Source organism: Strix uralensis, chromosome 28 (genome assembly GCF_047716275.1).
Source record: "Strix uralensis isolate ZFMK-TIS-50842 chromosome 28, bStrUra1, whole genome shotgun sequence".
Classification (NCBI taxonomy): Eukaryota; Metazoa; Chordata; class Aves; order Strigiformes; family Strigidae; genus Strix; species Strix uralensis.
The window spans coordinates 544192-562233 of record NC_133999.1 but is presented as its reverse complement, the minus strand read 5'-3'; the positions used below and the strand labels follow the sequence as shown (position 1 = coordinate 562233).

General features: G+C 47.1%; 1 protein-coding gene across 5 annotated transcripts in view; it reads right to left on the bottom strand.

The window, feature by feature from the left end:
• Positions 1–18042, bottom strand: part of ANK1 (ankyrin 1) — a 68240-nt gene that overhangs the window by 46481 nt on the left and 3717 nt on the right. The gene's annotated exons all lie outside the window — the stretch shown is intronic.

Below are 18042 nucleotides of genomic sequence, written 5' to 3'. Positions count from 1 at the left end.
TTGCTCAGTCACGTTAGTTCAGGCAGTTTGACAAGAACACAGAAACCATTTCTGCAAACCTCTTCTCTTCAGATTTGTCAAATATCTTCTTCTGGGCTTGGACCAGCAAGAAAAGCCTTCAACCTCCAGGCACGCTGTGAGGTATGCAATCCTGTCACCTGCTTCTCCAGCCAACGTGCTGGGTTTCCAGAGTTCTGCATGGAGCTCATAGAGGAGAGGAGGAAGTCTCTATTTTAATATTCACAGCAAGAAACAAAACTAGCTGTACACCTGTGATTTGACACAGACATTCTCTGGAGTTTGATGAAGGGGTTAGATATCAATAACAAGGCAGGAAGGTTTGCACCAAAAATGAAACTAATTCCAATAGATGTTCACACCACAGTTGGCTGCAACCCTTTCAGCTTTTTCCTCTTGACAGACCTGACATGCAGCTGGGCAGAATTAACAAAATGAGGAGGATCAGCAAAAAGCTTGGTGGAATTATAAATGCAGCCCAGCCATTTGTAGGCAACACCAGTGACAGTGCTGTGCTGCAGGTTACCATGAATTTGTGGTAACAGGGTCAAGGTACAATCAAAGGAAAACAAGTCACAGGAAGTCTCCATTCTCTGCGTATCTCTGATCTGGGTCTTTAGACACTCCCATCCTGGGAGCTGGATAAGCAACAACTGGGTTACACCATCAACAACAAAGTCCATAATAGGCATTGCAAAGAATATGTGTGAAAACTATAAAGTGCTAGCAAAACCTATTTGTCACTAATATTTGCTCCTGAGGATTGTTCAGAGAGAGTCACTGAGATTATGATGAAATATTTATGCTGCAGCAGCTCACAGAGCAGGACTTGTCCCTGCTCTTCTGGCTCCCATGCAAAAAACCCCACCAAAAAACCCACTCCAAAACAGAAAAAAACCCCCACACCCCAAAACAAAGCACTAACTCTTCTCCCAGGAGCTCAGAGCTTCAGTTCCACCGAAAGCAAACTCCACACTCACAAGGTCACTCCTCTCTCTCTTTTAGAGGTGATGTCTAAAGGGATTGTGATAACGTTAGTACACTCATATGGGTACGGAACTGCCCTACATGAGCAATCCTCTGACCCAGTAGCCAGTTTGCAATGTGTACAGAGCTGCTCCTGTGCATAAGGGCTCCCTTAACTAAACCCACTTGAGAATAGACTTCCAAGAGAGACCACTGTTGTCTGGGCTGGGGTGGTGCCAAGGAAGAGTTTCGGGGAGTGGAAACTGGGCCCTGAGCAGTAATCAGAGCTGAATACTGCTTCTGCTTATGGAAGAGACAGAGTGCCAAGGACAGGCCCTCCACAGCCACAAGATATAGAAAATAAAGGCTGCAGATTTTGTATTGGCCCCAACAAGACAGAAGTCTGGGACAGGGTCCCCATTTCCCACTCCCTTCCTTCCAGTGCTATTTTGATGCTTTGCTATTTAGCAGAAGCATGTGCCATGTGTATGGTTGTTTTCACCCAGAGGCAATTAATACTTGAACAGAATGAAGTCCAACTTAATGAGACTTTTGAGAGGGATGAAGGTGGAAAAACATTGTGTTTTTACTGTTTCCCAGACTATAATTGAAACACTTCCCATGTGACTATCTGAGCTCAAGGCCATGTTTTAAACCACCACAGGAAGTTGCAAATGAAGGAAGCAGTCAGAGAAATGTTCCTGCTCAGCCCCATACGCCTACTGATCACACACCTTGCAATCAGCACGAGTAGGTGTCAGCTGTGTCTCAGTGAGCAAGGCACACACACAGCTTCTCTACCTGCAGTGCTTGGCTCAGAGAAAGGCAGTTTCTGCAAGGGTGGAGCAGCTGACTCTAAGCAGCTGCTCCTCTCCACCAAGAAATCCACTCAGAGCAGTAATCCAACTCCCGAGTGACTGTGCATGACATGACAGCAAGGCACACTGACCAGCACAACAAATGCTGCAATATTAACAGGCCCAAAAGATGCAATTGTTTGCAGAGTGCAGCTCTACAGCACATTTCCAGCCTCTCAGTCCTGCTGTCCTTGCTCTTCCTGACCTGAAGGCTTAATGCAAGCCTTCTGAACTGAAAAGTTAATGCCCTGAGGTCTGGAGTGCAACTGCACGTTCCTACTCTTTCCCAGAGTCCAATCCCATACAGACATCTAAGAGCTTGGAAGCCTGTGCCTTTGTTAATCACCTTGCTGAGCAAGCAACAGAGTCACATGCTTTCTTCAATGCACATCCATCCATGTTCTGATGACTACATGCAACTTTTCGTCATGATTAGCTCTTCCAGATACCATTGATTCATTATTTCTTGAGCACCCTTGCCACGCCTGGACAACCTGGTATGAACATTACAGCAAGAACAACAGCCCACGTCACTGCATCCTGCTCACAGTACAACAGCCTGCACCTTTCTCCAGTTACTGCAATGATCTGAAGAACAGTTTGGCAGATCAGCAGAAAATCCACTTGAAATCTTGAAACCCATGAGTTCCATTTAAGGGTAATTAATGAATGATTCAGAAGAGATGTGCACATTTGTGTTGTATGCCCACAGCCCTGCTTTCACTGATCAGCATTTAGGATGATTTCATCGCACAGTAGCTTTTCCTAAGGTCTAATTCAATTACATAAGATGCCTCTGGATGAGAGAAGCAGAGTCCCAGAGTCTCAGAAATACTCACTCATACACTACTTTGGAAAGTAAGCAACTCTGCAGAATAGGAGTGAGGATAGAGCTCCATTGACCTAGCAGGGCTAATGGGAGCCTCAGTATTGTTCTAAAATTGAAGGAGATCAACTATTTTATTTCTCCCAGTGGACCTTTTTCACTGAATGTCTGCAGTATCAGCACTCTTCCCTGGCCTCAGCAGTAAAAATTTGGGAACAAAGCCTCTCTGCAACCTGCCTCCCAAAGCTCTGTCAGCTACCATACAGGACATGCGGGGGTGTTTACTGCTGGAAGTGAACTTTCCTTGCCACCTGCAAAACACCAGTGCAACTGCTCCTCTTCACAGCCTAGATGAATCCTTCTCTGGAAAATGGGATCTGAACAAATCACACTCTCCAGCTCTGCTCTTAAAGGTGCCCACCACACACCTGCAACTTGAAATCTCACAGCAGGACAAAGCTTCTAGCAGTCAACATCACTACAGCACAGGTACAGACAAAACTGTCCTATCACTGGACACATCAACTGTGCACTCTGCAGAACAGCAGCCATGAACCAGCCCTCATATATCTGCAACAGCTTCACAACAGCTCCCTTACGTACTTCGGATAACATTAGACGCTACACCGGGAAGGCTGGACCTCTGTGCTGCAGCACTTAGGTACCCACACCAGTGCTAACTCCCCCAGTGCCACAGACGGCTTTTCCAGAATCTCTCCCACAAACCTACCCTATGAGCCTCACTTAGGCAACTCTTGTTTAGAAGTCACAGAGGTCTCACACAGTTTCTCCTACCACTGTTTCCCTAACCCAGTCCCCATCGTTCCTCCCCCAACGTGTACTGTAAAAATGCCGCTCTACAATGTGGGGCACGTAGGACACTGCACTAAGGCCAAAGAAAATAGGGGAGACTCTTCCCATAACTCGCTTAGCACATGATTTATTGTTCTCTTCTTCAAATGTCATGCAAATGCCAGAAAACAAGCTCTGGACTCCTGGAACAGCAGCCTTTTTTCCTTCAACATCAGGCAAATGCTTTTGAACTCATCAGCAGGATAGAGGGGCCATTTGTAGGCTCAGCCCAGACAGCAACATGAAACAGAGAAGAAATTCCATGTGTGACTTCAGAAGAAAAGATCAGGGATCACCATTTTCAGGAAAGGGATCTCTAAACAGCCTCAAGAGATGGATGCTGTGAGCCTGATATGGCAAGGACCTTGTGGTACAGGGACTGCATATCTGACCTCCAAAAGAGGCCAGGGGTGAAGTTCAGAGAAGGGCACAACACAGATGAGAAAGGATGGAGGAATACTAATGACATGCTTACTTATGCACCACGTACAAACTCACATAACCCTTCTTAACCAAGGAGTCAAACAGGCCTCTGAAAAGCTAGCCCTTCTGTGGCCTTTCCCAGGGCAACCTGCTTGGTGTTTACACTTGCCCTGCAGCCCAACGTGCCTACAAAAGTATACACACAGAGATAGGAGCAAACATTCAGATTTCTGGGCATGCTGCCTTTGTCCACATCCCCCCTTGCCACCCTGGCAGGATTCAGCCCTCTTGCTGTTTATTGCAGAGGGATCATGCATCAGATCGACCAGGACACGCCCTGAAGTCCCCTTGCTGTGGGGAGTTCAGGACAGCAGTCTTGACTCTCAGAATCACACTTGCTTGAAATTTCCTCCGTCTTAGACATTCAGTGAGTTTAATTCAGCACCTACAGAGGTTAAGCCAGCTTCCTGGAGTATCAGTACTGCCGTACTGAGGTCCTTCCAACTGCTCCAAGAGCATTAGACGTGCCTACCCAGGAAGACATGGGGTAACAGCAAGGACACAGCAGCATCACAGGAGGTAGCCTGAAGACATCTATCTGTTCATTCCCCTTCACTGCTTTCCCAGTTGTGAGATGTTGTCAGCACAGCAATGGGGAGCAGGCTGCTCTCAGGGCTGGCAGGAGCTGGTCCCTGTGCTTTGCCCATCCTTCCAGAACGCTCTAAAACCCACTGGTCTGGCATCAGCTTGTACCCCTCGCTGAGAGCCACCCCAGCACTACCTGTAAATGAAGGAAGCCTCAATGGAAGTGGCGAGGAAGGACATCACATCCTCACTCACATTTTAATCTGCTCCTGAGCCAGCAGAGGAGCACAGACTGAACATATTCACTCAGCTACCCCCATTTTGCCCAGAGAAGTTGTGGTTGCCCCATCACTGGAAGTGTTCAAGGTCAGGTTGGACAGGGCTTTAAGCAACCCAATCTAGTGAAAGATGTCCCTGCCCACAGCAGGGGGGGTGGACTAGATGATCTTTAAAGGTTCCTTCCAACCTAAACAATTCTGTGATTCCATGATTGTATGATTTTAGAGACAGGGAACTAAAGCACAGGTGGAAGTGAAAAGAAGCAAAACCAGGACCAGAGAACAGTAGTTTCTGGATTAGCTTACCCTGATCTAAACTCTGGAAAACTTGTGCATGTCAGCAGATGCTCTCAGTCCAGCATTGAATTCTGCATTGCAGAGCAGGACCAGGCAGAGTTTAGGGAATAGGCACTGGCAAGTCACCACCCAGGCAGCAGTGGAGCACCCCTAAGTGCTCCTATGAATCCATGCTACAGAACAAATCAGGTTTTGTTCTCCCACAGGTCCCCTGCAGCCTGGCAGCAAAATCAGCTCAGAGTTACTTCAGGGTAAATTCACAAAGAGAAAATTGAATGTATTATAATGACTTTCATGGTCTCTGTTCTACTCCTGTCAACAACATCCTTTTACCTGCCTTCTTTCTTCTCTGATGTGCACCCCAGCTCCTCTGTTTTGCACCTGCAGGCACAGGTCAGAACTGCGACAATGTAAATACAGTCTGGGAAAATACTGTGACATGCTGCAATAAGGAGCTCCTGAGAGTGGATGCCTGCACAAACAGACCAGACATACCCCAGGTCTTGTTAGACCTTCTGCAGGAAATTGCTATTGAAAAAGTCCAATTATGCCCTAAGACAAGCCTGGTTTATAGGCCACAGCTAGTGCTATGGAAGCTCTCTGGAGACAGAAACTTTACCTGACTCTCGGAGATGGACAACAGAAATGCACTTCTTTTGCACTTAATGGGTTGGGTTGGAAGGAACCTTAAAAGTCATTGAGTTCCAACCCCTCTGCCATGGGCACACCTTCCACTTCAAGAGCATAATTTCAGAGATATTACATAGAAAATAGATACATCTGTTGGAATGCCTCTACCTGTAGAAGCACTGGGTCCCCAGCCCCATTAGGGAGCCTAGCCTCGTCTTGGGAAAGCAGGGAAGTTTATACTGTGTACATGGAGGCGATGAAAACAGAAAGCACCTTTTGGCGCAGATGAGTTTGTAAGCTGATGGCACAGAAACTTGACAGCTTGCCACACTCACCAAAAACCATGGTACAGCATATTACTACCACCTCATCATCTCCTTTAGTCTGCAGTGGCCAACAGCACTGAGGCCACAAGACTGATGGTTGTCTATGCTGTGGCAGCACAAGGAGCAGGCAGGGTACTCAAAATTGCCTACTCTCCTTCATCAAACCACCCAGCTTTTCCTTAGTGCCCACCATCACACCCCCAAAGGACATCTGCTATGTGCATGTCAGAGTAAGTCATACATGTGCCTGTCCCCTCAGCAGACATTGGCTGGAGATGCCAGGATCACCCACCTAAAAGAGAAATGCTCACAAGACAGCACTGAATTCCAAACGGCAGTTTCACAAAACACAACAAGGAGGATGGGGCATTTTGCCAAGGAAACACAGCTTGACAGACTACTAGTGAGAATCAGGACAGCAGACCCCTTGATCATGCTGCTGTAGTGTGCTGCCCAGCCAGACCAGTATCATATTTTCACAGTGTTTAAAGCTCAGGTTTATGTTCACTCCTGGAAATCCACTGGATCCAGCACGTGCAGAGCTGCAGGGGACAGAAGAGGCACCTGAGGCAGACATCCTGCGGGCAGGCTCACCGTAACAGTGTTAGGCACCTACAGAGTCAACACTTGAAGCAGGGCTTTCTGCCTCGGCTCCCTGGAGAGCCAGTGGAGAGAAACAAGCATTGCTAAGGGTATAATTCAGCTGACCTATTTCCATGTGCGGCGCAGCATGGGAGAGACTCCCTCCTTCTCTCCCAGACTAGAGGGAGCTGAGGTGAGCAGTTCAGATGCAGAGGTCTGCATCACGGCACCCCTAAACTGGGGCAGACGGTCCCGTTACCAGCAGAAGATCCACATGCTACTGGCAGCACCAGGCATGCTCGTGTCCATGACGACACCGCATGCCGGTGCTTGGGGAGCAGCCCTGCTCTGCCCCAACACACCCAGCAACACAGTCCCATCCCAGAAACATCCAAATCCTCTCAGCTGCTGCTGCCATGGCAACGCCAGAGAGAGGATCCGCCAGCCTTTGATATGCTGATCTCTTTAAAGCATGCAAAATGCCATTCAGAAGCTGGGGAGCTGCATGAAGGAGCACCTGACTGCCCTGAAGATGGAAGACTCTCCAAGGAGCAAGGATTAATGCACACTGGCAGGCACCGCTGCCATCTCCTGCCACAGCAAGTCATTTCTGTTGTTTCTGTGCTCCAGCTCACCCACTTAGTAAAATTTAATATTTAACATCAGACAAGCTGCTGTTTCACAGGGTAATTCAGGTTATTAATAAAAAATTCTCCCCCCACCCCGATTCAAAAATAAGATGCTCTTACTCCAGGTTATCAGTGCCGGCAGCAAGCGCTGGGAGCTGAGCACCGCAGGAGTGCTAGCCACAGAGCAGCTAATGGGGAATCAGGAAGGGCTGTTACAGGCCACAGAAAAGCCAGTGGAGCCAAGTAACATGCAGCATAACACTGTCCCCATCTCCCACTGCATCACAGGCGGAGGAGGAGGAAGTAATTCCAAATGACAAACAGGCTGTGCAAACCACAGGAAGAACAGGCGGTTTGATCCCCTCTCCAGCAGTTCACAGAGATCCCCTGCATTGCAAGGACACCTCCAAGCTCAAAAGGACTGCACAACTGCTTACCTTCAAAGATGAACACTCTTGTAGCATTTAGCACTAGGATTCCCTAAGGCTCTGCAAAAAACCAGTGCTGTCAGTGGCAGGAAATGCTAGACACTGACCCCTGCATACCACGTGCCCTTACTGAGCTACCAGGTTAGGGTGGTTCGGTACAATCCAAGAGGCTCCAAAATGTGAGGGCACAGAGGAAGATTTGAGACATTCGAGGGGGTTTTATGCTACACTTCTGACAGAATTTGCTTTACAATATGAAACACAGAAACCTGAAGCAGTCTCCTACAGAGAGAACATCTATGTCCTGCACTCTGCCATTTCCACCACTTTCAAGACTCAGCCTACTCCACAATTGCAAAGTTTCCCATATATTCATTCGCCCTCTCACTAAACTAGTGTTCTCATACACTGAGTAAGAGGAGGCAGCCTTCAGCAGACCACAGAAATGCTACAGAGAACTCCAGGAACTGGAGAAACAAGGGACTTGAAGGAAGCAGAATGCAATTACCCAAGAAAGATTTTGGCTGAACAGAGGAGTCAATCCACACATGTGCGCATGCATGCATACACACACACACTTTCTTGGGAAAAGCATCACAGGATCTTTGACAGCAGCTACAGAGGATGCTCACAAAGGCAGTTCAACCTAAAACCTTTAGATTTCCTCCTTTTAAGTCGGAGGAGCACAGGGAGAGTCTAAGTACCTGCTTTAGCCAAAAATACATCCTTGTTTTCATGGTTGGGCACCCAAAGAGATTCCTTGAATCTCTGTAGTTTCCTGGTAGCTCCCAATCACATCACTAGCATGTCATGTACCTCTCAATTTAAACATAAAAATGATGTGTGCATATTTTCCAGGCACTTTTCAACATTAAACAAGCCTACCATTATCCCAGTAACCTGCTGGCAAAGCTTGGCAGTAAGCCGCAGGCAGCTTGAGGGTGGGGAGATAACTGCAGTGGCTGCAGCTCCAGAAAGAGGACAAAAGTGTGTTACTTGCTTTGTTGTTTTTTTTTTCCCCCACCCCAGAAATCTCACAAGAACAATAAAGGAAACGCTGAAGTTTTCTCCTCTGCTGAGCAATTTTTTTTCTCCCAGTATGTTACGATAGATTATTTCTGTCCAGAACAAACTACAGGTGCATGAGTTATTACTGGGCACCCTCCATTCTGCTCCTCTGTGTGCAATGCTGCATTTATTTCCAGCAAAATGGACAAAACACACCACCTCATCAGAGACGAAGTCTGTTCAGACTAAAACTCCCAGTACGCAATTCCCCTTGGCAGTGACTGGACCTTGCCTCCAAGCTTCATGAGGAAGTTGCTTCACTACTGCAGCTGTGACCAGAGCCTCTGGATCTGCTTGCTCCAAGTGTCCTCAGTGTACTCTTAGCTCTAAAGCATAACTTTAAAGCAGAGTGAATTAGTGAAAGATGCTAGCTCCTCTGCCCAAATACCTGCAATTCACCCACAGTGTCTGTGGCAGTACAAGAAAGGCAGAATAAACGTCCCTCATGTGACCCCTCTGTGGCTGCTGCTGGTGGTGCACTGAGAGGCCCCACAGGGAGGGTGCTGCGGGTCCCGGCTGAAATGTTCTTGGGAGACAGCGAATGCCACTGCCTCACACTCTGGATGGAGAGGGGGTGATCTTGTCTATGCCTTATTGAGCTGCTGCTGGCCTTGAAGAACTCCTCTGGCAGGTCCAAGAGGCGTATCTCGCCACTGGCAGGGATGAGTTCACAAGTTTTGAGGAGTGTTGCTGATACAGTACTGATGGGCAGCAGATATTTTATACTTCTGTCGTGTGATACTGCAGCTCCTCTTACTGCAATCTCAGCTCCACAGCCCTTTGACAGCAGGCTTGACAGGAAGCATTTTTCCCAGCACTCACAGAAAGGGGGTCAGCCTGCTGACCATCATGTTGCTCTTTAACAGGAGCACGTTGCTATGCATCAGTGCAGTGGCACGTCTAAGCTGCGTGTAAAGAGAGCTGCCATGCCATGCTCCACTGAGCAATTCTTGCTTGGACCAAATCTACTGTCACTGTGAGCTGAGATGATTCTGCCAAGAAAAGAGCTGAAGAATGAAAAAGCTTAGAAAATTACAGCCTGCAGGCCAAATACAGACCCCATGCAGGCATTTCCTAGAGCTCAAATACCCCCATGCCAGAGACAGTGGCCCACAGATATAACTTCTGTTTCAGCATTAAAGATGGGAAACAGAACCATAACTCTCCCCACTGCAGTAAAAGCAAGTCCAACGTCAAGACAAGGTAAGTTTTCCCTTTCTGACAACTCTCTAGCACACCACCACGCCACACTCCACTCCCCATGCCCACTATCAGCTTGAGTACTTTCATCCACCACAGGGCAAATGGAGGGGAAAAAGGGAAAAGGGGTAAGAAAAACAAACAACACCCCAAAACAAGAAAAGCTCCGTGAAGAGATTTGCAAGTCAAGGACACTGGATTATTGAAGCTTAGCACCTTAAAGAAGACACGATTTACTCCTATAACCCAGTCCATGGAAATAATTTACAGCAGAACATTATTGATTCAAACTGCAGAGTAAGAACCTAGAAAAGGAATAGGTGTGCATACAATTACAGCACACAGTAAAAGCTCACACTTCAGTCATCAACACAGTACATCTGATGGCCAGGCAGACCAAAGGAAGAGGCCTTTTACTCTCTCCCCATCCACATGAATGAAAGAAAGAGCTTTGTTGGCATCTCATCTCTACCTAAAGCTCTGGCAGATGCTCTCCAGCAGAAGCAAAGTACAGCCCAAAGCAGCCATTTCTCTGCTCCACCACTACAGCTCAGATGACACCTGCAAAAAGAGGGACAACTGACTTGTAAGAATTTGCCTTGTGTTGCAGTATCTTTTCACAGTTTTGATGTTGCATGTTAAGATTTTGCTTCTCCCAGCCAACTAATACGAGGTGTTAAAAAGGCTGGCAGTTTCTGAATCTTTCCACATGCTGATAACACCAGTTTAACTTTGTTTTTAAAAGATTATAGAGAACAATGGAGCAAAAGGGACTGTTTTTGGACTCTCCAGTTCCAACAGCAAAGCTAGTCATGTTCAAAGTCCATTCAAAGAACCAGCACAAGCATGTCTTTCTTGGCAAACTCCTAAGTCAGAGAGACCAGGCACGCAGCAGAGCAGACTATAGTACCTCCAGCAGCACAGCCAAGGCATACTCCAGGAAACGGCATGACAACATCACCAGCACTTTACCCAGAAGGCTGCTAGATGAGAGGAGCTAGCAAGTTGATGGGAAATGCCCAGGACCCTCTGTATTTGCACAAGAGATTCCAAAGTCTCCGAGTGCCATTCACAACAGCTAACTTGTAAATGACAACTTACATCTGGGCTATGGAAGAAACTAGCATCTACTGCCCAGCAGAACAGCTTCTCCAAGCAGAGCAATGTATGCATGCTAGGACACAGCTCTCAGGCCTGAGAGGCAGTGCCTCCAGCTGGGGACAGAGGAAGGAGAGCAACCTGCTTAAGTATCTGAGAAGACAGTAAGTTTAGTAGGAGCATATTTGGAGATGGAAGGGGTCAAATGCTTGGAAAACCTAGTATAGCATTTCCCACAACACTTGCCCAAGGCAAGGCTCTGAGGCCCTGTGTGACCACAGGCCGGTTCAGGCGATCAGACAGCTGAGCAGACAGCTTAGTCCCTGTGAGGAGACAGCACAGACACTACCCTCTTCTCTTTCCCAGTATGTCCGTTAAAATAGATGACAGACCATCAGAGTACATCCCATCCAGTGCATTAGGACGCCAGGCATCTGTACTGCCTCAAGGTCCATGAAAGAGCCAGATGACACAGGGGTAGAATTGGAACGCAATCTCAATGGAGCAGTCACACTGATAGGTCAGTGTCTTTGCTGCCCATGGCCAGCAGTCAGATATCTGCACAGTGCTCATGGGGGCATCCACAGAAAGGGGCGGTATCTTCCCTGCATTCAGAGATGCTCTGTACAAGTTGGGAAGTACACTGTTAAATTGGAAACTGTCCTCAGCTCACCCCACACCTGTCTGTCTCACCCACCAAAACAGCACATTCTCATAGCATTTATCTTATTCTTTGCTTTGTGCTGTAATCAGCAAGTCCTGGGAAAGACACAGTGCTCCCCATTCCAGGCATGGCATCATGACAGAACTATATGGGCTCTGAATACACTATGCATTTCCTGGACAAATGACACTGTAAAAAGGTGAGAATATTTATTATTCCTTTGCAGAAACCATCAGATTAGTTGACAATCTAACATAGTTTATACTCTGCAAAGGGTTTCAGCACTCTGTTCTCTGCATTTCCCATTTAAAAGGTCCAACATACGCATGTGAATGCACCCTACAAGCCCTGAAAAGTCCTGTCACCACAGTGTAGTGAAGGACCATAGCCTTCATTTCTGCTTGTTGTCTTGCTGCAGTACCTTTTTGCTTAAACAGAAGTCTTCTCAGTGACCTGGGGACACACACACACACAAACACGTGCATGCACGCACACTCTCTCCTTCTTTCTTCATCTCTGTATAAATATAGAAACCTCGTCTGTTTTCTAAATGCTCTCCTGCTGCTGCATTCTCTCCCTCCACCTCCCAAGACACTTCAGTGAATACCTGCTGCTTTGTTTCTGCTGTAAATTTTTCACTGAGGCTGTAACATTTTGAAGCCGTCAATTTAACATAGTCCTCTACATTTGCAGCCCCTACACAGAAATGTATGGCTCTGGCTTAATGTTTCACCCAGTCAGCAAAATTTGGTTTGCAAATAGGAAGGGAGCTTGAATTTTGCTGCTGTTTGCAGCGTTGTAGCTCAAAACATGACATAGTTCAGCTGTGAAAGGAAATGTGACTTTTCAGATGGTTCTGCCATACTGAGCAGTGCCCTTAGAGAGAGAAGGTGTCAGGAACTTCCCTGCACCCAGGAGGCTGCCCTCTACTCATCCAAGGTTTTAACAAGGCTGGTCTATCCAATCCAGCGCTAATGTTTTCAGAATCTACCCTCACGGCACTTTGAGAGCTGGAGGTGAGGACTGCTAGAGAGATAGATATAAGTAGGACAGGGAACACAGAAATCTCTGCAATCCTTGACCCATCCTTCCATCACGCCCCCAGCAATGCTGCACCTTTCCAGACCGGCACAGAGAGGGTACATTTCTGAAGAACCTTGACATACTTAGACAATTAAAACAAATTAGCATAATTCAGACTAAACTTCTAATTTTAGCAGTAAAGCTGCTTTCCTTTGAGCTCAGATCTAGCTTGCTGTACCTCAGCTTCAGCACACTACAGCGACTTCCTAGCATGAATAAATCGAGCCCCACAGGCTGTGAAGCACAGGACTTTCACAAAGGGCACTGTCCTTTGCTTCTTGTCCTCCTGTCTAGAGCAAGGGGCTCACTCCCTGTACACAGCAAGTGCCCTGCTTGGGAGACACCTTGGCCAAGGGACCAGGTGCTGAGGATAGGGCACAGTTTGAAAGAACTTGCTCCTGAAACAGATTTCTGAATGCTACAAGGTTTCAAATGTTGCTCACCTCATTCCAGTACCTCGATAACTGGTGGGCTCACCAAGCAGATACAGATGCCATTATTACCTGACTGATTTAAGAGCCTGCAGAGCAGCAGTGCAGAATGGCACTAGCTTCCGCTCAGTGCCTCCTCCCGCATCGCGAGTCCCTGCAGCAGCAGTTATGCTCTGACCTGGCATCCCTCACATCCAGATGCCTGACTTCTGCCTGCGTTCTACCCGCCAGCCACTCCCCCTCCCATCACGGCACTGCATTTCCCTCCTGCCTGGAAATGTCAGGAAAGGACACAGGCACAGGCTCTAAAATGCCTTGCTAGCTAAGTACTGTACAAGCTGTTCTTCACTTACAACTGACTTTAGTATTCGTGGACAACTATTTACTGGGAAAGGCATGGACTTCGAGTCAAACATGGTTCATTATATATTAGCTCACATTATCTGAGAGACTAGGCTTTCTTGGCACCACATCCTGCAAAGGGCAAGGCAGACAGCGAAAGAAGAAAAAGGTAAACACCAGTGAGGAACTGCTACCATATAAATGTTCTGATTTTTCTAACTGGGCCATCTAAGAGAGCTCTTGATCTGTGCCCATTGCAACAAACTGTGCTCAGCCAGAAACTCCTGTAACCTCCCCACTGTGAAGGAACACTGAGACCTGTGTAATTTTTGCATTGCCATTTTCCTTCCTGCACACAACTATGCCATGCACTGTCCTCTGCCATCCCTCCCCCATACTTAATGCAAACACTGGGAAGAAAATACAAATGCTGGGAGCACAGATGCTCCCATTATAACCAGCGCATGCTGCATTGCAACCTAATAGAAAAATGCTACAGGGTGATTGTGAGCAGCAGTGAGTGAAATTGGACATAGTTTACTCAACGGTAAGTTTGAAACAGCCTCTTCTTCCTGCTGAGGCCATACCAGAGAGACGCAGAGAGAGATGGAGTGGAAACCTTAGTGGCTTGTGAGAAAAATGCCCCCTTATAGGCCTCAGACAGCAGAGCAGTACAGTACAAAGCAGCACTGATGCTTTTTTTAATCCTGACAGCATTTCCATTTGTACAGGACTCCAGTGGCAGGTCAGATAAACAGCATCAGAGGAAGTCATCGTCACACACAGCCCCTGTACTTCCCAACCCAGCCTAAAGCAAGAACTAAATATTTATTAAGCTTCTATGAATCAGAGGTCCAAATCTCTCGACAGTGCAGCCAGCTGACATAATTCTCCCCAAACCCTGAATGGAACTTGCTTCCTCAACAACCTTGACAGAGCTTGGAGGGTCACAGTTACCTTGTAGTCACACAAAGCAGTTCCACATTGGCACACTGAGCAGAGGTGGGGTACAAATCCTCCTCAGGGCACCGGATCACCTGTAAAGGAGCTCACAATTTGCTCCAATTTGCCAGCAGCTGTGTATACAAAACAACTTCCCAGCTTTACACTGGACATTACAGCAGAAACGATTCAACACTGTACTTCTGCTTTGAACCTAGCACACACACAACCCACAGAAAGATTTAAGACAGACCTTTTCATTTGCAAAATCCTTTTGAAAGCCTACAGAATAGATAGCTAACGATTGAGCCCATTCCTAGTCACACAATTTAATTCTTCCTCTACACTGTCCCTCTGGTTACATTCAGAGTGGTAAAAGCTAGGGCTTCCTTGAGTCTGAAAGGCTTTAGCCATCCTGATATCCCATGCCCCTTCTCCCTGCCACTGTACAGTAGCATCATGTTCCAGCCAGAAGATACCAATTCCTTTGCAGAAAAAAGTGCCTCAGACAGAGAGTACTGGAGTCCAGACACCCAATCCTGGCTGCAAAGAGCTGGAGCATCCGGTGTCCTCATGGCCTCACCTGGCACTGATCTCACATGGTCCCAAAGGTGCCTTCCTCAATGCTGTGCCACACCACAAGCTGGTTAACTTCTCAGGGAAGGTGCCTGCATAGTCATTGCTCTTGCAATGCAAGGAGAGGCAGGAGGAGTTTTGGCTGATGGAACCAGCAAAACTTGCAGTGGGAGACAACAGAAGTCACAGCTGGAGCTGTTGCTCTAGGAGCAGGCAGAGAAAGGAGACAAAGCAGCTTTATGCTCTGAGACTGCAGGTGGCATGGTCCTTTCTCCTGCTGATGAGCTCCAGCTTGCAGGCTAGATATCAACACAGCTCCCAGCAGCCAGTGAAGCCCCAGGCTGACAGCTGACAGTCACATCTTTGGCAGGATCTACTGCCACTGAATGCAAGAATCCAGGCAGCCCAATCCAGCAACTGCATCAGGCCAGCCATTCATGGGAGGAATTCACAATGGTGCTTGGAAGTCCAGTTATCCTGGAGATGTTCTAAGCCATCTGCTCCCCAGATCTGCTGAAATCCTTTGCCCTCCTTCTGTCCATCACTCTTCTCTGCAGCCCCTCTAAACCCAGCGTGAGCTGAAGGCTGCTGATTAGCGACAGCCCCTGGAAAGGATGGCAGGCAAGCAGAGAGAATAGCCCCAGTGGCTTCTCCTTGGCAGCACTCCAGTAGCGATTTCTCACCCCAGTTTTTCATGTGCTTATTGCATAATTCTGACAGGGGTGTCTGGATTTTCCAACTCAGGGATCCTAAGCTTGGACTTAAGTTCCACCCTGATACAGCTCATCAGTGAACAGCAGGTGACTGAGCTGTTTTGCTTGTTACACAACAAGCACAAGCGTGGTCACCCTATGTGACCATTCAACTGTCCTACTAAGGAATCATCTGTAATTGCTCCTCCGATTGAACTTGTGGCTGTTGTTCCAAACCCTACTTGACTTGTTCTACTTCCCACATTTCCCTAGCTTCCTAAGCATACAAAATTTCTTTCATGCAAAAGCATTCTCATTAGCATCCTCCACGTCGCCTCAATCTTCTCAGAGCTGCCCATCCAGGATCTAGCTCCTCTTCCAACTCACCTCACACACCTCAGCTTTCAGTTTCTTCTGACAGTTCATGTCAGCCAGTTATGTTCACATTTATTCCTTATGCATGCTCGAGAACACAAAGGGGGTCATTCACTCCTCTGTGCTCCCTTTGGCCTTCCCCACCATTTCATTCTAGCTGGTGCAAGAGCTTTCTCCGCCATAGCTCCTGCCAAACAGAAACACCTCTCTCTTTCTTTCCCACCTATTTCAAACCCTCTCTCACAAATTTCTTGTCTCCCTCTGAAGCACCCTCCCAGCCTCTCCTGCTGGGATGTATTTCAGTATGATATAGTGAGCACTAAAATATTTCCTGCTGCAGCATGCATAAGAAACACTGCACCAAGCATGGGTGCTAGCCTGTACTGTAGAGAGTCATGAACCCTCAAACTGGTCTGTGTGCTGTTTCCAGGAAACAGACAACTAGAAAAAAGGCAAGGAGTTTTATGCAGAGAGGTTCTTATTAGGAATCATTTTCTTTTCCCATTCAAGACTGCATTGTGCAAGATGGTCTACAAATCCGTAACAAGAGACTGTCTTATCCTTGGACACTTGCAAGACAAAGAAACCAGACAGAAGTGGAAAGAGAAAAGCCGTTTGTTCCTCATTAACCAACACCCCCCACCCCCCCAAAGAAAAGAAGAAAAAAAAAGTGGTAAATTCAGACAGCTTTGTCCTCTATTCTTTAGATGTCCAAGCAAAACTTACTCTGAATGTACTGAGAGGATGTATCACATCTTTCATACTAATAATTTATCATTTAAACATTGATAGCAATTATCATAGGAATTTCCTTCTGAGCATCTGGTTAGATTGTTATTTAATCCAGTAGCCACAGTTACGCTGCACACAGACTGCACATGCTCTCACATGTGCACTTGAGGAGTTCTTTGGACATTATTAGCATTGCTGCTGTTACTGAAGTGCCATTGGTCTTATTCGCTGCATAACTCTCGTCATAGACTGTTTCAGAGGTTCCAGCTTCCTGCTTCATGAGTCCTGCATGCTCACTTGCCAACTGAGGAGCATGGCTGGTATCTGCCTCTCTGTACTCCTCAAGATGAAGGTCTCTGCCCCTCCTCATGGTTGACTGGATATTTGGCTGAATTTGGTACCAGAATAAGTGTGCTTCAATAGGAAGAATGATTTTCATAAAAGTATTAACTTTTATTTTACTTCTTGGTCTCAGTCAAAGCTTGTCAGGTTGCAAGGCACTGCAGGCACCAGCAACCTATCCTGGGAGCACTTGGTACAGCTGCAAGGTGCCTATAGCTGCATGTTTGACACAAAGTTCGAGCCAAGTACTCTGGGCCCCAGTTTGGGGTTAGAAATTTGGGCCCTTTGTAACAATCCATTTGGTGAGCTATGCTAATGCTTCCAAAATTCCTGGGAAAGGATTTGGTCCATTTTCTACCTTTAATATATAACCACAACAAAGCCACGTGCAACTCAAAAAGGATTCGATAACAGTGTGTTCACATAACAAGTTACAGACCTGCCTCACAAATTGGGTCAAAACATCACATTCTCATCATGTGTTGTGCTGCTCCCCACTAACCCTTCAGAAGGCAGGACTGTATCTTTTAAGTGCTCTGCGTGACTTCCAAGTGAGGGCTTTCTGCCTGTAGAGCTTGCCTGACCACAGCACACCTGCAGTGAAAGGAAGGAAGTGTTCTTGACCATCACTACCTGCCAGAACTGCAAAAAAAAAAAAAAAAAAAAAAGACAGCTGCATCCAAAGCACTGATACTGCTACTGTCCGTCACTGCTTGCCTGTCAGTGCAGCTGGCCATATCAGAGACTCCACATGCAGTCCAGCAGCTGTAACTGAGTGGCTCTGGTCCCCTGTGAACTGC